This window comes from Brienomyrus brachyistius, unplaced genomic scaffold, assembly GCF_023856365.1.
Source record: "Brienomyrus brachyistius isolate T26 unplaced genomic scaffold, BBRACH_0.4 scaffold58, whole genome shotgun sequence".
Lineage (NCBI taxonomy): Eukaryota > Metazoa > Chordata > Actinopteri > Osteoglossiformes > Mormyridae > Brienomyrus > Brienomyrus brachyistius.
In genome coordinates this window covers 1,019,242-1,041,833 of record NW_026042333.1, presented here as the reverse complement: position 1 = coordinate 1,041,833, position 22,592 = coordinate 1,019,242, and the positions used below count along the sequence as shown (strand labels likewise).

At 49.0% G+C, this 22,592-nt stretch overlaps 2 long non-coding RNA genes across 2 annotated transcripts; one reads left to right on the top strand and one right to left on the bottom strand.

Moving 5' to 3' along the window:
• Positions 1–13,488: 13,488 nt before the first annotated feature.
• LOC125724970 (uncharacterized) lies at positions 13,489–14,117 on the bottom strand. Its single transcript, XR_007387269.1, has 3 exons — positions 13,846–14,117; positions 13,675–13,734; positions 13,489–13,562 (listed from the first exon to the last, which is right to left on the bottom strand). It is a non-coding gene; the product is annotated as an uncharacterized LOC125724970 (long non-coding RNA).
• A 158-nt stretch (positions 14,118–14,275) lies between these two features.
• On the top strand, positions 14,276–22,381 carry LOC125724969 (uncharacterized). The gene is made up of 3 exons (XR_007387268.1): positions 14,276–14,391; positions 20,163–20,285; positions 20,419–22,381. It is a non-coding gene; the product is annotated as an uncharacterized LOC125724969 (long non-coding RNA).
• The last annotated feature ends 211 nt before the right edge of the window (positions 22,382–22,592 follow it).

Sequence of the window (22,592 nt, the reverse complement as noted above, 5' to 3'; positions counted from 1 at the left end):
ACGCTGGATTCCATACAGCTTCGGCTAAATTGCCCTCTTCTCCGAGAGCTTAATAAATTAGTGGATACATTGGATGTAAATATTTTTCAATTAATTCCGACTTGAGTTGTGCTTCTCTATCCAGTTTAGCATTTTCTTCGTGTCCTGGCATTTAATTGCTTTTCGGAATGAGTTTCCCTGTTTAAATCAGTCGCAGGTTATTTAGTGAGGTTGCAGGCATGCGGCCGCACATACATTGCGGTTGGGAAGACAAAGGGAGCAGAAGAATGCTGTAAGAGTGACCCTGCTGGTCACAAAGTACTCTAAGGCATCATCACCAGGCAGTCAAGCAGCCAGCCAGTCGTAACACAGGCAGCCGGTGAAGGACTAGTTAAAAACTTCCAGATGAAGCGGGTGTAGGGAGATGCATCGGAGTTGATAAATGCTCCCCTCTCCCCCCCCCCATCACCACAGGGAGATTTATCAGCTCCGACGCCCCTTCTGAAGCACTCATGAAATAAAACAGTTCTCCTTCCACGCTATCCATCTCCTGTGGAAGAAAAACCTGATTGCAGAATCGCAGAAATATTGCATCTGCAGCAAAAATGCGGTGCGGTGACAGGTAGTGTCTCTGACATGTCGAGGTGGGGGGGGGGGGTGTTAATATTACCCTGTGGCGGGGTGGGTGTGGGGGGGTGGGGCACAGGTTTAAAATAGTCTCTTTGCAGTAAATGTTCTAATTCACTTCGCTAAGTAAAGAAGGAGGATCCACAATCATCGCCGAAGACCTGCAATAATAAAATGTGTTTTAACACTAACTTGCAAATTGAACTCATTCATTCTAATAGTGAATAATGTACCTGGAGTGTCCTTCTAATTTACTGCAGAGCGCTTGCTCCGGTGGGGGGGGGGCTGCCAGCTGCTTGAGCCCTAGCTGCACCCTGCGAGCCCTGGGGGTATGAATCACCCTGGGGGCCATCTCACCCTGCTGCTCCTTTCTGCCGGCCCTGCGGAATTCTGACGAATTATGGCCACACCTCGAGAGGGACACCGTGCTCGCCGGCCACTTTCCCTGGGAGAAGGAGAGATGCCTGGCGATGGCACGTCTGCAGCGGACACCGTGATCGATGGCGGACGTGGAGCACTGCCATGGCAGCCTCGCCAACCACAGCATGGGGACTGACCGTCCAAAGGTGACTGATCTTCTCTAGACTTACTAGTTGAAGTAGATGGGGGGGGGGGGCTGTACAGAGTTCACAGCAATGACAGGGGGGGCAATTAATATCTATAACACCCGCTTTTGCTCATCATTTCATCAGCAGCCAGTCGATTTCTTCCACTCGCTTCCACTCCAAAGGTCAAGGCATTTTATTAATTCAAGTCATAGCTTTTGGCCCAGCCCCCGCACCTGGCATCAGCCAATGAGACGTCACACTATTTTTGATTGACATAAGGGGGGGGCAGGTTCGCATCTGACAGTAGTCTATGGGGAGATAAAGGTGTTTACCTGCAAACGTTTATTGATATGCTCAGTCGTAGCGATATCGCTAATTAAACCGGCACTCGTAAATAGTTTCCTTTGTTGTTTTGATTTACCTACAGCATATATAATTATTTTGGAGTCACGAGGGACAATAACCATGCATTAATTGGTAATAGTCTTTGTTATTTATTATAGTGATTGGAATAGTAACATATTTACTGTTTTTTTGCCTGAAATTGTTGTTTATCAGATGGCCTTGGTGGTATTTTGGCACTTTTTCTAACAGTTAATTAATTTAATTTTTCTGTCGTTTAGTGTCACGTGTGAACGTCAGGCTTCACCACAGCAACCTCGTGTCTCAGTTCCTGGTATCTGTGTGTGGACACTCAGATGCACACTCTAGTGACCTCCAGTCAGCCGACGCCTGAATCCGGAGGAAGCCTGAGGAAATCCCAGAATCCCCTCGCAGGCACTGTCTGTGCCGCTCGGTCTCTTACAGCAGCCACCCATATTAAGCTACACGGACACAAAGAACCGCAGATCGAACTTCAAAGACGCATTGAAGTCAGTCATCGAGGCATCATTCCCGTTTCTTAGGTACTTAAAGGCGACACAAAGGCGAGGATCGAGCGCTGGTTAGGCGCCGCGCGACTTCATTTGTGGCTCCGCTTCTGCAACATATGCATGCTAATTTCCGCTAGCCGAAGCAAACAAATGCTAATTTTGAGCGTTTCCCTGGCTGCCGTGCATGGAAAAAAAAGGAATAAATTATGGTAAACTTGTAGGGAAATGCAAGTTTTCCAGGTGTAATGTCATAGAAGCGTACTGGTACAAATCTCAGGACACAGTCTACATCTGCTGGACGCTTCGTATTTGTGATTCTCACCTGCTTTATATCAGGTTCATGCCTGCAAAAATCATGGCCTGTGCCTATATGGATTACGATGATCCGTCTCCACTCAGTAACTACTTTCTGAGTTAGAGTCATGGTGACCTTAAAGGAACCGCAAAGTATTCAGACATGTCGAGGAGCATGACTACACCTGCATAGCTGCATGATCGCCTTGAGTGACCCGTCAGAAGCAGAGGCACACAGACACGCCATGCATTATGCATCTCTCCCACCATCTTGTACCATTTGTACTGTACTCTGCACTTTCTTGGTATTTATTTGTGTGTGTGTTTTTTCTTGCTTTTTTGAAGCGGGGGTTGGATATTGCGCCAGGATTTATATAATTCTGTAATGCTACTGGACAAAAAATATAACCCACTCCCCCCCCCCGCCCCACAAACTTCCAGGGGGGGGGGCGCTAAAATCTTATCTCTGAAACTACCAAAAATGCACCCACCAAATAAGCCATTAGCTACCTAATCGCAGCATTCATTTACTTTTACAGCTGTCACACGCGTATCAATTTACGGTCACTTTCAACGCCGCAGAAGCGATTTACTCGAAAATGAGCTGACAGCAACAATGGCGCTCGTTGAGTTTACTGCCCATGTGCTTCTTCACCAGTTGGTCTTTGCACATAAAAGCTAATGTCTGGGCCGGAGGGTGGAGTGATTTGTTGGACAGCTTTCTTAAGAAGTCAGTGTAGACGTGTTTTATAAGAATGTTCATGGACTTTGACAGAGATATTTTATTTTACACTGTTAAAAAAATCCAAAGACTTATATAGCTGGCTAATTACTAAGTATCTTATACATTCTAATCCCGGAATGTATCTCAGAGCATAAGGCAAAAATGAGAGTGTTCTGTATGAAACACAACCCCATTGCTATGCGTCATGGCATCGGCACTGCCCCTTGAACCCACCACCCCCAAGAGGATTTCACACACACACATGTATGGTGCCGTAAACCCCAGCACCTGCGGTGACCCCCCCCAGTCCAGACCGGAGGATCCATAATTGGCAGGAGCGGCGGTTGAATGGGTTGTTACACACCAGGCTTACACATTAGCTTGTCAACGGTTTTCACTATGGCCCAAGGAAAAGGGAGCATGATCAGGCCCCCGGGGGATCGATTCGGGGTGGGAGTGCGTACATGTGAAGAGGGAGGTTCTTCAAAAATCCTGTGACAGCACGCTGAGGGGTAGGAGTCGGAGTGCAGCAGGAGGCGAAGGATCAGCCGGAGATCGCTAACCGTCTATTAGCGCTCACGCTCGAGACTGGCCAGCGATAATCGGCCATCTGGGGAGGGTGGGAACTGCAGGGAGAGGCAGCCAGACCCTTCTGAAGTTAAGCCTGCTGCCCCACGGAGCGCGAGGCCGGCCGGAGGACGGCTGCCATTTTCCGGGGAGGGTGGCATGGCGTGTCGCGGAGGATTAGCGGAAGCGCTATCCTCCCACTGGGCCCAGTAAATATAGCTCTCGCCACTCCAGCGCAGAAGATCAAAGGCCGCTTGTTTTTCAGTTTCGTGTGGCTGCTGAGACGGGGGCCAATTTGGCCACATGTGCCCCCCCCCCCCCAAAGGGATACAGTGCTGTTTAATGGAGTCCTTCTTGAGGCCTGGGGTGTTTCTGAAGAGTAAGAAAGCAGCACGGGTCTCGGCACACACACACACACACATACTGGGTGAACATATCTTTATGGGGACCACTCATTCATTTCTATGGGAAAAAGGCTAACGCTAACTATGACAATCTTAGCCCCTACGCAGCCCTTATGGTCCCCATTAGGGAAAAAAAACGGGTATTCATCAGATTGAGTGAACATTGTGCCCCCATAAGGTAAGGTATACCCGCTTCTGCACACACACTCACACGCACACACACACACACACACACAAACACACACGCTGAACACTCAGAGGATTATCCCCAGCTCCTCCTGAAGCAGATTTAAACCCGCAGGTGCTTCACAATCCTCTGGGCTTCTCTCACGTTTTGGCCGATCTTGGGAATCATTCCCATAAGCCCCGCGGGGTAAGCCGCCATGGCAACGCTGGCTTGTGATGTCACTAGTCAAGAGCCTGCTCTGGCAAAAATGTCTTCCAGCTCTATGGATACTGACCTCCTGTTATCCCCACGCCCCCACTGGTCCATTAAGATACAAGATATCTTTATTATCACTGTACAAGTACAATGAGGTGACATTTGGATCATCCTGTAGAAGCCTCAATAAATACTACAAAAGCAATCCGAAAAAGTTAAGAGAAAAAATAAATAGCATATAGCGATGTACAAATACAAATACACAGTATAAAATTATAAAGGGGAATACTGCACGGGAATTATTGCGCGAGATAAATTTTTGCACCTGAGAACGGCAGGAGTTGAGAGTCGTGATATTACTACAAGATAATGATCATGGTAAACAGTACCGCGGGGTATAATGGATTACGTACAGCACCATTGTGGTGCCGAGATGAATGTGATAGCGGCATCGTCGTACAGTCAACGTGGGTGACTGTATGATGGCTAGGAGCCAGGACAGTTAGAGGGCTTATTCTGCGTGTGTAGTGCCTGATGTGGGAAGGGGGGATAAGTCTCAGTACAGTTCGGTGTGGTGTTGTTGTAAGGAGTGAGCCCAGTGTGTTTAGCAGTGACAGCTTTGGGGTAGAAGTTGCTCTGCAGTCTTGCCGTGCGAGCGTACAGGGCTCTGTAATGCTTGCCTGACTCCAGAAGTGTGAAAAGGTTGTGTATCCAGGGTGAGTTGGATCACTGTAGATGTTCCTGGCTTTGCGACTACAGCGGGTTTCTGAAGAGGTTCCTCCCGGGTAGGAAACTGGGAGCCAGTGATCTTCTGCGTGCTTTTGATGGCTCATGGGAGATTTACTTGCAGAAAAAATGTTCTGCGGGCGGCACAAAAAAAAAAAAAAAGATTGGTTCAGAGAGATAACCAATCAGATTGTAGATGAGGTGGGTCCAAGCAGCTGGAGGATGCTGGATCAACCAATCGGGTCTCTTTGTCCTGTAGTCAACGAGCTGTAGTCAACAAACGGTATCCGTGTGTAACTGTCATTCTGTTCTAGATGCGACAGGGCAATGTGAAATGCCAGTTAGGTTTGCCCTCTTCATGTGAGTTAGGACCAGACATTCAGGGACCTGACTGCTGCATGGAACAGTAATGATGGTATCAGGCAGGTGGGAACAGTGGCTGGTGAACACTGCACACCCCCCCCCCCAGAAACACCCCCCCCGATGCCTTTCCTCAGATTGGACCTTGCCATTTTCTAAGCTTCGGAGTCCCGTATACAGAAAGCATTGTCACGTACATTCAACAGGTTCTGAATATCTCTGTTCACCCAAGGTTTCCTATTTAGGAACGTGCGTATGCTCACAGCAGTGTTAGCATAGTCCGTACAGAGGATGATGGAGGCTAGCACCGAGACGTCACAGGGATACGCTTTTCCTCCAGAAATGAGCTGCATGATGGTGTCCTTGGCTGATCCTTCTGAGAATGGGAATGAGGAAGAGGTTGATCGAGCTTCCTGACGCACTTAACATTTCCGGAAGGCCTTTTCAGCTGCCGCAGCAGATGCGGCGGAGACGGGGTGGGGGGGGGTGTCGCTGTCCTTCATATCGCTCTGCTGTTTAATAACGGAGGTCGGCCCGATGCGTCCTCTTTCCCTGTGTTCCCGGCGTTCCCGTGGGGAGCGACGGCGTGGCCTAGTAGGATATTGCGGGACGCTGTGAGGATCACAGGGCATTGCTTCGCGTTATTAAGCTCTACTTCCCTCCTGCGATCACCTGCTCACTTAATTAATTTGAAAAACCCTCTGCAGAACTCTGCTGATGATGGGACTGTAGCCCACTGCCCACTGAGGAATGCACGTCCCCGGCTGCCCCACTGCCCTGTGATCCTTGACCCCCTGGTCCCTCATCTGCTCCCGCTTCAGGCCCCTGGACTCCCGGTCCCTCATCTGCTCTGGCTCCAGCATCCTGAAGCCCTAACCCTCATCTGCTCCAGCTCCGGGTCCCTGGACCGCCGGCCCTCATCTGCTCCAGCTTCAGGCCCCTGGACTGCCGGCCCTCATCTGCTCTGGGCCCCTGGACCGCCGGCCCTCATCTGCTCCAGCTTCAGGCCCTTGGACTGCCGGCCCTCATCTGCTCTGAGCTCCTGGACCGCCGGCCCTCATCTGCTCTGGGCCCCTGGACCGCCGGCCCTCATCTGCTCTGGGCCCCTGGACCGCCGGCCCTCATCTGCTCTGGGCCCCTGGACCGCCGGCCCTCATCTGCTCCAGCTACAGGACCCCTAGCCTGCTTCTTCTCCGGCTCCAGGCCTCCGCTCTGCATCCAGAGCCTCTCAGGCATCAGTATGACAGAATAAATCAGACATCCCTCATAATCGCCTCGCTCTGATTCAGCAAACCCGCCTTGATTGAATGGGGGCGACGCCCCCTAGCATCCCGTTAATCAAATTTTAATTAGCCAGCCCTCAAACGGCATGTAGGGTTTCGCGGCGAAACAAAGAGGCGGCATTAAACACGTGAAAGTATGGATGTAATGGCAGCATAATAACAAGGACGGCCCCAGCCTCTCGACCACTGTGACCCTGACCAGGTGGATGGATGGATGGACTAATAATGAGGGAGAATGCTGACAGTCATTAATTCACCTGTACTGCAAATCTTTAGATGGAGATGAGTACCTGTGTGTCTCAGGGCTGTTCACGTGGGCGTTGAAAAATCCCCAGAATGCCCTGCTTCCAGTGATCGCTTACTATAATCACTCACCTTGGGTAAGAATAGCTACAGGCTAGCAAACACCCATAATGCACTGCGCCACCTGGCACAATTTCAGTTCCGTCTTATAATTTAGTCTCCTAATTCGCAAGCATCATGGGATACTTTCATCTTTCATGCGTATCATATAATTACACTTAAATCTCTGACATACGCTCATTATTTTATTATTATCTTGTTTTATTGTTTCATTTGGTTCAGCCTCCTGTAATGAGCGTGAAATTGCAGACTGTCCCTGCACACCGACGTTACACTAACTTCCAATCGGCTGGGACAAGGTGCTTTAAATTCTGAGCCAGAAACTAAGCCGGCCCCGGGGGGGGGCGGAAGGAGCTTAAAGCCCGCGGCTCCAAATCCCACGGGCGTCCTGCTGTTGTACCCTTGAGCGCAGGAAGCCTCTCAACTTCCGTGAAACATCCGAGCCTTTCGACGGGGGTACATGACGAAGTGCCTGCCAGAGGAGATGCCTGAAATCAGGACTGGCCAGCGGGCTGCTTTGTGTGTCTGGGCCCAGTAACCCTTGTGCAGATTGCCCCGCTTCTGTATAGAAGACCTCTGGGGTCCCTTCCTGTAGTGTCTTGATCCACCTGAAGGGGGCGATGTCTTCGCCGAGCTCGAACGTCACTGACACGCGACGGCATATAAATAGAAAAAATGCGCCGGCAATAATGGAGCAGAGGCCGCGGCCACGTATGGAAGCTTCCAGGAATATAGTTCTTGCGTGTAAAGATCATGATAAAACTATTTGATGAAATTTTGCGTCCCGATTCCAGAAAACCTGTAAAAAGTGGAAATCGGAGCCGTTTCCCCGGGGCTCCCCTGCCAGGCTGCAGGGTCTCCGGAGGCTATATAATCCTGGTGTCTCCCCCAAGTCTGTATCTTCCCTGTCACTGTCACCAAGAGGTTAATATCTGGCAGGAACAAAGTGTGTTCACGTCTTTATGTCAGTCACAGCAGAACAGGCAGGCAAATGGCCAAAGCAAAACCGAATCATACCCCCCCGGGGGATCGCACACGCACCTGCCCGCCAGCCGAGCTTGCGTTCGTGCTCCTCCCAACCGGTGCTCAGGGATCCTGCCCCTGACGCACTGATGACATTCCAAGGCTATTCTGCACTTTCAGGCCACATAACTAGATTTAAACGGCACCATTTGGGATTAAATGAAACCGGCCGACAGTCACGGGTCAGGCGGGGCCTGCTCAGTGCCTGGAAATGCAATTCCACGGCCCGATAAAGACTCCTTTCAGCTTCTCCTGAAATATCTTTTTTTTATTACTGACAATCTGAATATTCCCAAATTCAGAACTGATATAAGTTACAAGATCTGGAACATTCCACCATAGCGGCTCCTGCTGACTCGCCGACGCTTGGCCCGCCTGTAAACCGGGGGATTTAAAGCATGATTACACCGCGATTCAGGAACTGGGAATCTGCCTCCTCTTCAGCGGCAGATCCTGGTGGGAAAATGCTCGGAATCTCAGCTGCCTTAGTCCCCGATCCCCATTGCGTTTTCGCATGAGCCGGGGTGCGGCTGTGATGTCCGGCGGAGCAGTTCGCATCAGAGCTTCTCTCGAGGGTGCCGTTCCTGTTTTTATTGCCGATGCGTTCGGGGCGCATTAGTGCTAAGCGTAACGAGTGCGGTCGCGCATGCGTGGTGCTGCGCTGGGGCTGCTCTGCTGGCTTCTCCAGCGGCAGCATACTTGCTTTGATTAAGCACAGGTTTCGCGGTCCGTTACCATTTATGGTCCCTGCCTCACGCTCAGCACGACCCACGCAAACGACCGGGATGCGTCTCCGCTGAGGGCCATTGAGGGCAGCGGGGACAGCAGGGGGCGGAGGGAGGAAGGGGGAGACGAATGCAACCTCCTCGTCAGGCATGCGCCGGCCCTCCTGCTTACGGCTAATGAAGAACCCTCCGCTCCCTCCCCTACCCAAATTTAATGTACTGTGAGGGCTGACCACCGGGGTGGCGATAATGATGCTGGGTGGGGGGGGGGTAGCTTCCCCATCATATTCCACTTCCTACTGTTTGCTCAGGATGTGTGCATTAACTGGAGGGCGGGGGGGGGGGGGGGTGTAGATTGGTCTTGGACTCCACTGGTACGTACTTCTAAGGCAAATCAGTCACCAAGATATGTAGTCCCCCCCAAGAAGGTCATCCTGTGTGGTCACAGTGCGGTTAACGGTCAGATGTTCCTGAGGACGGAGCAGTCCTCCGTGGTCACACTGCGGTTAGTGGTCAGATGTTCTGGTGATCTGGTGCCGCTGCAGTATGTTGGACCCTCATGTCCCGATGTGCGTTAAACCGCAGTGACACTAACAGTGACAGTGACAGGCAGCCAGAGTGTCGACCACCTTCACAGCCTCCTATCTAGACAGTATAGGACCACATTGATAAGCTCCATTAGTCACTGTTGGAGCAGCCATTATGTTATATTAGTATTATATTAACATTATATTAATGTTATATAAATATATTAACACTAACTGAGCATGCAGGACACAGGAGATGATGATCAAATGCTGCATAAACAAACAATGCATGACACTTATCTGCAGTGCTGTTTATATTTGTATCCTGGCATCTTTGGAGTTTATAATTTAAGCAGATGTCAGATGTTATTAAACCCAACAACTGTATAATACGTTCCTGATAATCTCACAGGAGACGTACCTTCGCCAGTGTTTCCCCTCGAGCACCAGACAGCTGATAAACAAATTATTCTGCTAATTTGGCCCATATAGCCGAGGTTTGAGGTTTGTTAGCAGAGAGGTGGGGACCCCCCACATACGCCCTCACACCGACACACACACACACACACTCACACCTGACTGTATTGATGCTTACACATCAGTGACCTGATGTAATTTTAGGAAAGTACTGGAACAGCTTGAGCAGGGTGATCAGATCAGATCCAAGAGCCTTTACGATCATGTGACTGGTGCATGTTTTCTTGATGCCTTAAGATGCATTTGTGATGGCTTCATGGAACCTCAGAGGCTACTGAAGCCAGTCTGACATGGGTGCAGGAGAGGCTCTAGCGATCAAAGCGTTGTGTGTTCAGATCCCAGGAAGGAACCTGCCGTTATGACCCCCTGAGCGAGCGAGGCGTTTATCCCAATTCGCTGCAGTTTGCTGAAATGGGGAATGGGAAGCTATTTAAGCTCCCTGAATAGAGCCGTAACGCGGCCCCGTGGTGACTACACGGCATTTTACAGTTCCCATAATGCACCGCTTCCTACACCGCCAAATGTAGCCGTCACACAAAAGCGCATTTTGCTGAGAAGGCAGAAGCGCTTGGGCACTCCGTTCGGGATCCAGTCTCTCGCAATTTAGGAGGAAACCCACGGAATGCGGGTGGGGCATGCAGACTCCATGCACACACAGAGGGTGTGAGGCTAGCAGGTTCACTGTGAAGATGCTCCTACTCTTATTTAACTAACACTGGAGGTTCAAATCACCTCAACAAATAAAATTTAAAAAGGAAGGCTGTGCCTGTGCTTACCCATCTCTGCCTGTTGGGTTAGGGTTAGGGTTAGTGTTAGGGGCAGAGGAGGTGCGGAAATCTCTCTTAATCCAGAATGAATGGAAACAGTAAGAATTTCACCACGATTAAAGGGCCAGAGTTTTTAAATTGAATTTTCGTACATGTAATCCTTATTTTACATTACCCCACAAGCAGACACCAGGTGGCGCAATGACAGACACACCCCTCTATTCAGAGGCGTGGCTTATTAACTATGTAGAGGCGTGATTAAGAATTTCACACTTCATAAGTAAGAATCACACAGAAGAAAGAATGAGATTTAGATTAGATTAGATTAGATCAGATTAGATTAGATTAGATTAGATTAGATTCATCTTTATAATTATTGTACAGGAATCATGAAATGCGGTGTACCATCAAATCAGGAAGTGCACAGTACATTGAAGTCAGTGGGTGCAAATGGTACATTGAAGTGCAACAAACAGTAAGGCGCAGTAAAGTGGCATACAACTGAGAATATATATTATATAAGATATAAGATTTGAATATGCAGGTAGCATTCACAAGCATATGTAGAATTTATGAATAAGTAGGATTTAGATGGGTTTGCCTGCCTGTTCTGCTGTGACTGACGTTCACCGCCTGACCCAATGTAGATATCTGAAAAAATTTATGTACAGCATAGTTATATGTAAACCAGTGAAATGTATATGAAGTGCTACCAAAAGTTACTGATATTTAGAAAGGTCAGTTATTGAGTGGTAAGGGCTGAGAGTTCAGAATGGTGATGGTGACATGAAAATAAATGAGCCTGCTGATGCGAGACCTAAGGCTCCCGGTGGGGTGGGACCTAAAGCTCCCGGTGCTGTTGGACCTAAGGCTCCTGCTGATGCGAGACCTAAGGCTGCCGGTGGAGCGGGACCTAAGGCTCCTGCTAATGCGGGACCTAAGGCTCCTGCTGATGCGAGACCTAAGGCTCCCGGTGGTGTGGGACCTAAGGCTCCCGGTGGTGTGGGACCTAAGGCTCCTGCTGATGCGGGACCTAAGGCTGCCAGTTGTACGGGATCTAAGGCTCCTGCTGATGTGGGACCTAAGGCTCCCAGTAGTGTGAGACCTAAGGCTTGGAGGGAGGGTAGCAACCTACCTTCATATTGACCTTCGGGCAAGGGCTAGGGTTTGACCTAGGGGCAGGCTTGACGTTAGAGATAGCATTAGCATTCACAATGTCTTCATCCATAAGATGAGCTAGTCTCCTCCTTCAAAACTTTCCCCTAGACCATGGGCCAGTCATGTAACTCAGATTCGATTTATAAAAACAATGCCTATGAAACATTCCGTAAAATTTAAAGGCCATGTTTATAAAACTGTTTATGCAGCTTTTAATTTCTCAACCAGAGGCAGTATCTTAAAAAGAGTTGGTTTTTAATTATTTGCAAATTCATTAGAGAATAAGTCTACAGGGACACGAAAACTCACATTCAAAATAAATATGATTGTTTATGCAGTATATATATAAATCAATTATGGTAAATGTATTATTCAGTTAAGTCTATATAATTAAGTGAAACACTGTCAGACACTGTATTATATCAGATAGTTATACATTGTGCTATAATCAGATTCAAAATCAAAATGTTTATTCACCAAATACAAAAATGATGTGGAATTTACTTTGGTGCCGGTGGGACCATGATGTAAACAATGGTTCTACATTACCAGAAATTTTATTACATATCATAAAAAAATGAGTCTGCTAGAATTAGTATAGCACTTCTTGCATTATAAAATTATAAAATAGATACAAAATAAAAGCCTTGTCGGATCGAATATCCATTACAGTTTATTGCGTTCAGAAGAAGGCCATGTTGGTATGCATGTGTTTTTTTTTACCAATAGACGTGTCTGACAGTCGGTTGTCCACATGTGTCCCCTGGGACAGTATGTTTGCCCCAAGCCGGTGCTTTGACCAGCATTTTCATCTGTATTTAGCTGCAGAAAACGCCGGAATACGCTCCACACTGCGGTCGCGTTCTCCTGCCTACATCGCACTCCATACCGCGGTCGCGTACTCCTGCCTACATCGCACTCCATACTCACACCTACACTGCTGCCTGCCGGAGAGTACACCAGATCAGATCAGATACCGTACGCTCTCCCCCAGATAATCATTAGCCACAAATTAAACCATTAAAAATAAGTAATTCTGCTTCGCAACAGAATCACGCTGGCTTAATCTCACGCCTTCACTGCCTGTTTCACTTAAACCTCATTGAGAGCTTTTTGTATTTATGAAAAATAGAATGTCTATCGCAGCATTTACTATATATCGGGTCGTCATAGACAGAATAAAGAAAATCCCAGAGTGAACTTCCCAGCAGAGCCCAGTAGGAGACGCTCTGCTGATCTACAGCTTGCGGTGTCTAAACAAGGTCCAGGAGTGTCTAGCTAGGGGCTTGGCCTACACCCTGCCCCATATTCAGTCTATTTGTACTCATCGCATTCTCCCATTGGTTGAATTCTTCTTCTTCACAGGCTGGAGTTACTATAAGGATTTCTCTGTTTTCCCCAATGCTCTTTTATGTCTACAGCCATTTTTCTTATTGTTTCAGCCATTTCTTCTTTTTATTTCATATTTATTCCATAAATGCGTACTCCTGCAGCTCCTACTTTTATGTCGTCTTTGATGTCCTCTGAATGGCCATGTGCTCCTTCGTGCTGTCGGATTCTGTGGCATGTTTTGTGTTACTAGCTGCATGGAGTTGCATTTCCCACGGAGTGATGTACAAAAGACTCCTCTTAGCTACCCCCCCCCCCTCCAAAGACAATGGAGACGGCTCCCCATCATTAATCCAGCGTGATCTTGTATGTTCTGCTCAAGGCTGGATGTGGGTGGTCAGTTCTGCTGCCCCAGTGTCAAGGTAAACTGTTAAGAAGCCAGGAAACTAGTAAATCCATTAATAAAGGTCAACTGTTAATCCAGTCGATGATAAACTGGGCAGCGGAAGGCGGGGTTTTCCCAGGACACTACAGCTCACCTTTGGGCCCAGGGACCTTCGACCCAGAGACCTTTAGCATGTCGCTTGACCTGTCCTCCACTGATGAATGATAAATGTGGGAGGGGGTCAGCCTCAGGGTGAGACCATCACCTGCTGTTTTATATTTACATTTACTGCATTTGCCATATGCTCATAGCCAGAGCAACTTACATAAGTGCTTAGAAATCTCCCCAGTGAATACATTCTGAAACTGGTTCAATAGGACCTGTGTAACCTGGCTACGTTTTCCTGGCTAAGTTCAATGGAACCTGTCTGTTTTCGGCTCTCTGTCGTGATCGCCGGGGCACGGACCGGGGAAGCAGGAACAAGAGTCGAGGAAACGAGAGAATACGGGGTTTAATTAGGAAAACACACCACTCTACATAAAATGACTGGACTGGGGAAATATATTTTAACGCGGACTTAAATACACAGGACTAATTAAAAACAAATTGGTAACACGGGGATTCCACACGAGGTAGCGAGGGGGCGTGGCACACGGGAAGATCGGACGAGCAGGGCATGACACTCTCATTGTTAATATAATGAACCATTTTTTTTATATCAGACTCCTGGGAACAATCCCCTCCTCCTCCTCCTACTTCTCCTCCTCCTCACTGAAAAGGCATCCGGTCTTTACCTGTTTAGGGAGACCTTTATCCAACATGACAGGAGCAAAGGAGCAACGAGGCGCAGGGGTCTATCAGACCCCGTAGGGTAATGTAAAGATCATGAAACGCAAAAATGGCTGATGGCTGTGATTTCCGTATGCTTGTTTTCTCTCGGGCTGCCAGCTCTGTTGAGATCGCACTTCCTGTCTCGACAGTGAGCTGAAACGCGCGATTAAGGTTCCGCGCTTCATCAAGGCTTCGTAATATTTATTTTCCTGGCTGGCAACAGGAACAGCGCGGGATCAGCGGCGGGAACAATAAAGTCTGTGATATTGCATCATCCTTTTTTTTTGTTCGTCACCGTCGCATGGAGAATCCGGCACGGTGTTTGAGCCAAAACGATTCACCCCGTTCGCATTTCCGCCGACAGGTGTGATCACAGAAAAGCCTCGTCGTCTAATTAAGATGATTTTCACTGCCGCGAACAAAAGACGGCATTGGTGAGGAGGCCCGCACCTCCCGGGGGCCTCGCCCCGGCAGACGGATTAATGAAATGGCCGGTGCACCTCCGAGCCTGCGTCAGCTAAACGCGCGGCAAATCAATCAGTCGGTGTAACCGTACGCGGCACGGCGAAGCCATCTGCGCCCGCGAGGCTGTAAATAAAAAGGAAATCGCTCTCTGTAATTAAAAGAGAGACGGCTGGTGGGATGTGGGCACGAAACCAGAGGTGACCGCGGCTGCTGATTCCGGGGTGCGATGCGAGCGGGATAAGGGATAGCTGTATGGCTTTCCAGATCTTCCTGCCATCTTCCCTACATTTATCCCGCCTGAGGGGGGTACAGGCAGTCTGGAGCGGAGGCGGAGGGACACCCTGGGCCCTCAAGTGTCTGGAGAACCAGAAAGAACATGGAGATCATGAGAACACACACACAGCCAGAGCTGGGAATAGAACCCACAACCCCCCCCCCCCCCCCCCAGATATTTTGGTCCATTGAAACTATATGATAATAGCCCCCCAACCCAGTCCAATCAAATTATGTTCCAAATTTTTTAGGGTTAGGGTTAGGGTCCTGTCACTCAGGAATTTACCTGCCCCACACCCACCTTTACTATTCCCCTGCCTGAAACCGGTTGGTTTGAATCCTAGTGCTGCTGCTCTTGTAATGCGGCAAAAAAATCCATCTCGGCTACTGAATAATGCAGCGCACAATTATACAAGAAACTATTGTGTAAAACTAATCGATAACGAAGACCACACATAAAAAAACAAGATGAATGGGCAACGGAGGATTACAACTGCATCCAACTGACAGTGACAGCATCGTTCCCATGTTGTTTTGGATCCAGACTTTCAAAATTTTAATCTGTACACCACACTGCAATTATGGGTTTAACTGTAATAATTATTCCAATTAGCCCGGGTTTGATACAGTATTGTGGAAATAATTGTATTTTAAACTCCATAACGGGAGGTAATTGTATGCTCATTTTACTGTGGATACAGTACAAAATACATCTTGCGATGAATTTTAAAACCTGATTTGAATTTTTAAAAGCCTTTTTTTTTCCAGTGTTGGGTTTTTTACTGTATCTGTTCCTGTACTAATCCGTCGTTCTGACACCTATAATTTTGGGCTTCCTGAAAAAAATACATACAAGATTGACGTTCATTTTAATGCAAATGCGAAATTGCGAAAAATATATTATAGCGTAATGGCTGTCAGATGAACACTGCAGCTGTGGCTCAGGCCGCCTCCCTCGCGTGAAAGGCAGCATATAAATAATGACTATTATTTCCAAGCTGGTTTGATGGGTATTAAAGTTTCAGGAGGGCCACATTATTGGCCTGAAACGGTTATTTAACATGAAGGCAGACTGGTCTGCTACCAGCCCCCATTAAAGACTCAGTACAGTCGTATAACTGTACACTAATCTGTGATTGACTCTGCAGCCTCGTTATAAGGTTATTAACTTATGTGGGTGACCATCTCATTTTCTAATGATGCATTTCAGTCATCCACGTACAGTGTTGCGGAAACTGCATTTACTAACACCTCAACTCACTTTATATGCTTATACGGGACTGAGAGCCTCAGTGTTTGTTTACTTAATACATCGTTTTTTGACAAAGTAAAGTATATGATCCTTAACATTTCGAAGTTCTGTTCTAGGGCTGTTAATCCAAGACATTCTGTGTGAGGGATATTTGTAAGGGTACAACATGCAGCAATCAGGCAAATGCGTGACAGGCTGCGGCTAATGCACCGACGCAGGTGTCGGAGATTCAGCTGTAATAAACAGCATACTATGACAAGCCGCTCGCAGCACCGTAAACAGGTGCTCTCCGGAACACCGCAGAATTCCACACTTTCCCCAGATGTATGGATAATGTCGCAATCCTTCCCCAACCTGGTCACCCGTGGGAGCGCTATCGCCTGAGTCCCCGCGCAGGGCCGCTCGACAGCGGGGCCTGGCAGGGGACGCAGTCCTACGGGGCTTCTGCGCGGCCACTTTGAAAACAGAAGAGAGCCTCGCATCTGCCGCCGCCTCCCTCCGTGCCAGCATCACACACAAAGCAAGCTGGCACGCATATTCTGCAACAGCGCATATTTTTTCGCATTTTTTTCACCAGCTTAGCGCAGGCCGCCATCCCGGGCGGCCGATTCCACACACAGTTATGTGTTTGCACATGTTTCCGCTGCTGGATGCTTCGCAGGTATGGGGGTGGGGGGTGACCTCGCTCGGCAGTACAGCTGCTCCCTCCCCAGCCTCAAACCCATGGCTCCCGGGGTTGCAAAGCCCCCCCGGGAGTCCTGGAGCTCGGTGCCTCCTGCTGCTAGCCGCTCGTCTCCATCTGCCTGCCAGAGTTTAATGAGATCGCGGCTTCTGACCCCCTTCTCCAGGAATATGGGCAGCGTTTCTCCATGTTTATTTCCCTGCTGACCCCCACCACCTCCGTCAAATCTCCCCTAATCGCCACTGAACTGGCACTGAGGGACTGCCTGTCCTGGAACCAAACAGGGAACTGCAGGGAACCCCAAGAACTTGGGTACAAGGGAGAATTACACTCGTACACATCTTCGACAACAGAACCGCACGTTGGACAGGCGACTTGAGAACGTGATTCATGTTAACACGCTATGCAACAAAAGCGGTACACCTGCCTGCACCTAAATATTACTTTTAGCGCATTCATAATGGAAATGTTTCAACGAAGCAGCACAGTCATTCTGCTCTCCTGCGTGCAAACCCCTTTGGCCACCTGACTCAGCACATGTGCAGCCTTTACGTGCGTCAGATCTTTCAATTTGGTGGTGGTGGTGGTGGTAATGGGGGGGTGGTGGCTGCAAGCCTCTGGTGTAAACAGCTAACTAGATGAAGCAAAGAGGTCTTGTTTTTTCTGTTAAATATTTTAAAAATGCATTTCCGCGAGATCCATGGAGTCATTTCTAGCACGGCGCGGCGGTAAATGGGCCGGACGTGACCCCAAGCCTCCGAGATGAGGTCCCAGATGGGGTGATTATGTTACGCCGCTGGTGTAGGTACACAGAGCACATTACTTGAGCCGCTGCAGGCTGAACAAAGCTAGATCTGCCATGCGGAGGAGCACCTCTAGCTAACGGCAATGTACACATTATCTGTGTAGAATTAATTACCTTTGTGGTGCCGCTGGGCTTCTGACCGGGGTCCAAAGCGCAAGCACAGGTCCCGGGGATGCAGAAGGGGTACGAGAGCTGGCGTCTGTTTGACTTTGCGGTGCGCTCAGCCTCGGGAAGGAGGAGAACACAGCAGAGAGGTGGTGGATCGAATCAGGCCACATGCGGGTTTCTCCGAGAGTGACGACTAAGAGATTTAAGCCGGTTGAAGTCAGGCTGCCAAGCATAAACTCAGAGCCACAGATAATGAGATACAAGCTGAGAACTTCTTCACTGAGGTCCATACAAAGAAGCGTGTTAATGTGTGACAACAGCATAGTCATTCAGATACCAAGTGGCCGTTTTACATTTCTGTGGATTCCACAGAATCCACAACCTTGTATTACTTATCTGGAAAGAAACCATTTTTTTAAGAGTGTTTTGGTGCCATTGACCTGAATACTGGTGGGAATTCTCGCAAAGGAATAGTTTCAGTACAGGAACACGGATTAGCAAGTTAAAATCTCACCCTTTGTCGTTGTGATTCTTGGGCACCATCAATCACTATCATTGTGTTCAAAATGACTTTTAAAACGTCCCTTCCATAAACGTTTGGTTACTGGAGGGTAGTAATTACGTAATTGGTCAAAAAGATCACTGAAAATCACTTTGTAATGTATGTTTATTGTGCACGTATGGGTACTGATTTGACATGCATTCTTGGCGCTGAGATATCCTGGCTTTGCCGCAGCAGATGTACAAACTGTTTCAAGGGTGGGTTGAGTGTTTACCACGTTAGAGTTGCCTGCCATGCCCGCAGCTGAGCTGTGCCCGTTGACCAGAAGGAGAGATTTTTCAAATATGCGAATCTGTGTCCTCGATGCGTTATGGCCACTTTGCCGTGATTAACGGGTAATTACTTGTTTGTTCAGATGCAGGTTTGTGTTCAGGAGGGCCCTCTGCTTCTTCCATTAGCACAGGCATGGAGCCGTGGATGAAATTACGCCGGGAAAATCGGCAGACGCAGGCAAGCGTCGGCGTTTTTAAAAAAAAATTATGAAACTGCACTCTCAGAAAACCAGAAATGCGCTCATCGGTATTCGTGCTGCGGTCGCCGCGGACGTGACCTCTTCAATCAAGGAGCGATGGCGTGCAGAAGGGACATTTATAAATGCAGTGCATTAGCACGGCTGCGACGGAATTAGGTGATATACTGTAATACCGTTATCGAGCATCAGTCAGATGTCCACCTGGCATCTCACTCTGAGGTGCGGATTAAGTCGAGAGAGACATGTATGGATGAACACAGGTGTACACACGCAGAGACAAAGGAGGAAATTATCTTACCCTCCTCAAACTGCCACGCCTACCATCAGGTTCGCCAGCCCAGACCTCACTATGTCCACTGTGCCCAGCTCCTTCGGACCATGGGTCCTATGAGACAAAAAACCAACCGTCGCTCGTCCATCTTCAGCCTTGTCTGTCTACAAAATGCACCATGGGCACCTTGAGTTAGCCCTTAGCATTGGGGTTAGTGTACATGTTAGCCTTAGAATCGGGTTAGTGCTAGCCTTAGTGTCGGGGTTAATGTTAGCCCTAGTGTTGAGGGTAGTGCTAGCTTTAGCGTCATAGGTAGCCATAGCATTGGGGTTAGTGTACATGGTAGCCTTAGAATCGGGATTAGTGCTAGCCTTAGTGTCGGGGTTAATGTTAGCCTTAGTGCTGAGGATAATGTTAGCCCCTAGTGTTGAGGGTAGTGCTAGCTTTAGTGTCAAAGGTAGTGTTAAGCATAGCATTGGGGTTAGTGTTAGCCTTTGCATCGAGTTTAGTGTTAGCTTTAGTATCAGTGTTAGTGTTTGCATCGAGTTTAGTGTTAGCTTTAGCGTCAGTGTTAGCCTTAGCACTGGGGTTAGTTTTAGCCTTAGTGTAGGATTAGTGTTAGACCTAGGGTCATAAAAGCCAGATGCTTGTGATATGTGGTAAGGCTCCCAAAGGCTGACCTCCCACCTACACAGAACAAAGTATTTCTTTTTTCAGCTTCATAAATGTCTGCAGTTGAGAGAAACACTATTCATTGCATCCTTCTGTCACTGCTTCCCGTTTACTACAGAGTTTGACATTTTCAGATGTTCCATTAAATGAGAATAATTAACCCAAAAGCCAGGGTTATTGCAAACAAGCCTGCGCACGTATTCTCTCCCACAAAAGTCACAGAGAAAATGCCTGTGATTTTTTTTCAAGGTCAGAAGTCATAAATGGGAGGCAACTTCTCTTCCTACGTAAGACAGGCTTTTCAAACAGATGAGGGAAATGTACAAGACAGACAGGTCATGATCTGGACGGCAGAAACTAAAATGGTGGCAGGTATGTGTGAAGGCTGCAATCGAAGGGGAAATGGCTAAAAACTTTGGAATATAGTGGCCTGGATGTCAGCAGCCAGCTGAGGAGAATGAAGGAGATGTTGAGATGAGAGTAACAGGTGTTCTTTGTCCTGCAGAGGGGGGCGGCGGCCAAATCGGCAGGTGTCAGTCACGGCTGAGGGACAGGACTGTGAAAGAGAGAGAGCGTGCTCATCTAAACGGATGCCGGAGGGGGGGGCATGGCCTGGCCGCTCCTGTGGGGGGCGGGAATAGGATATGGAGCCAGTCCCCCCAGGAGGAAGCAAAGAAGAGGCTGTGTGGAGTGCCCCCACCCCCGACCGGCCCCTCTTGATGCTGCTTTATAGAGAGAATCTGCTTCACAGGCAATGTGGGGGCCCCCGCACTTCAGAGGGCCCTCCCAGAAAGCTCCGGGCTGTGGGTCCCTAGATGGCGGGCCCTTGACGCACAGAAGAAGCAAACGGGAAGGGGGGATGGAGGGGTCCAGGGAGAGCAGTAGAGGGGGAAACAGCCCGGGGCAGAGAGTCACTGTGAGGAGATTCGGCTCTATATGTAACTGCCGTGTTTGAGCTCTACTACACAACATCGGGGATTAGTGTGGTATGCCATAGCCCTACCCATAGCCAAAGCATTAACCACAACCATAACTGTATCCGTAACATCAGCCATAACCCCAACATTAACCATGACTGTCAGGATCGCTCCCTGTCCTGCCCCCTTTTAGTTATGTCCGTCAGTTCCCTGTTTGGCCAGCGGGTGTCGCTGGTCATCCCCTTCTGTCTTCCCGCTGTTTCCTGCAGTTAGCACCCTAATGTGTTTACCTGTTCCCTGGGCCACCGCGTAGCCTAATGGGCTGAGAGGGTCATCAAGGCTTCTCTTTTGTTGCAGGTTCGAGGCTGGTCAGAGGTCTCAGCTATGTTTGATGAAATCCTTGTTAAGTTTATTTAAGTGCCCTTACGTTGTTCCCCAGCTGGTTATTATGTGTTTCCAGATGTTGTTGCCCCATGTTTGGTGCTGCTGCTGCTCCCCTGTTCTTGTTCCTGTTGCCCCTTTGTTCTTGATGTGTTCCTGGTTGTTTTTCACCGCTCATGGTGCCTTTGGTTTCTTGTGTTTTTCTCTTGAGTAATTAAATCACCATGTCCTTCCGTCGCAGAAAGATTAGCCATAACCCTAGCCGTAGCCAAAACATTAACTAGCGCCATAAACTTTGCATAAATTTAACCAAAATCCCAACAGTAACCATAAACTTAATCTAGCAGGAAACTGATCCGGCAGCATTTCTGGTTCCTTAACCGCTCCTGGCCAGCCTGCCAGATTCCCTCACACGTCCACGGCTTGTCGGTACCTCTCGGGGAGAACATCTCAGGTCAAGTTTCCATGGAGATGAGTGGGAAGGGTGCCCCCTCTGGCACGGGGCTGTGATCTCCGCCCCGCACGTTCCCATAGCCACAGCCCGCCGCTTCTGCGGATCACACGATGCCTCACTGACTGCAACACGACCCGTCAGTCAGCGGTGCTTTGAAAACGCAATCAAAGTCTTACAGTCTCCCCTAGGCAGTGCGAGAGTGGGGGGCACTTTTAATTTGACAGAAACTGGTCCCCCACTACACACATAATTGTGAGGAGATGTGGGGCTGGGGGGGGGGTGTACAGGGTTAAAAATATAAGGATCCTATAGACAGAACCCTGGCAGTTTTACCCCAGTATCTGTGGGACAGTAAGCTCATTCTCACCACACGCCATAACTAAGGTAGCCTTCTACAAAAGTTTCCATATAAGCTACCAAATATGGTACAGCGACAGGCTGGGGAGCATGAACACCAGCCTGTAACGTGTTCAGGGTTCAGTGGCGAGATGCTGACGTTCAGGCACGGAGCGGCGAATCCTTCCGAAAGGCCACTCGCCCGTGCCGCGTGGGAATAGAGCAGAGTCTTTGGAGAGTACTGCCACATCAGCCCCCCCCTCGCCCCCACCATCCCGCCGCTGTCGATCTCGCATGGAGGAGGCTTGGCTGAGAGACCCTCCCCCATGAATAATGAAAAGCAGCGAGTCAGCGCCAAATTTCGCCCACATTTAAAGTTGTCAGAGTTGCAAACGAGTTGCTTAAACAGCACCGTCATCAATTAATATGCCCTTGAACGTTTCGCCGCCCCCCCTCCCCCCACCGCGGCCCTGTCTGTTTGCGAGCAGGTGTGTCGGCAGCCCGGGGACCGCCCCCCTTTTCCCGTGGAGCGCGGGATGAAAGCCGGGCAGTCCGTCTCCCCAGGAGATGCCGGCGACGGCGCCTCAGAGG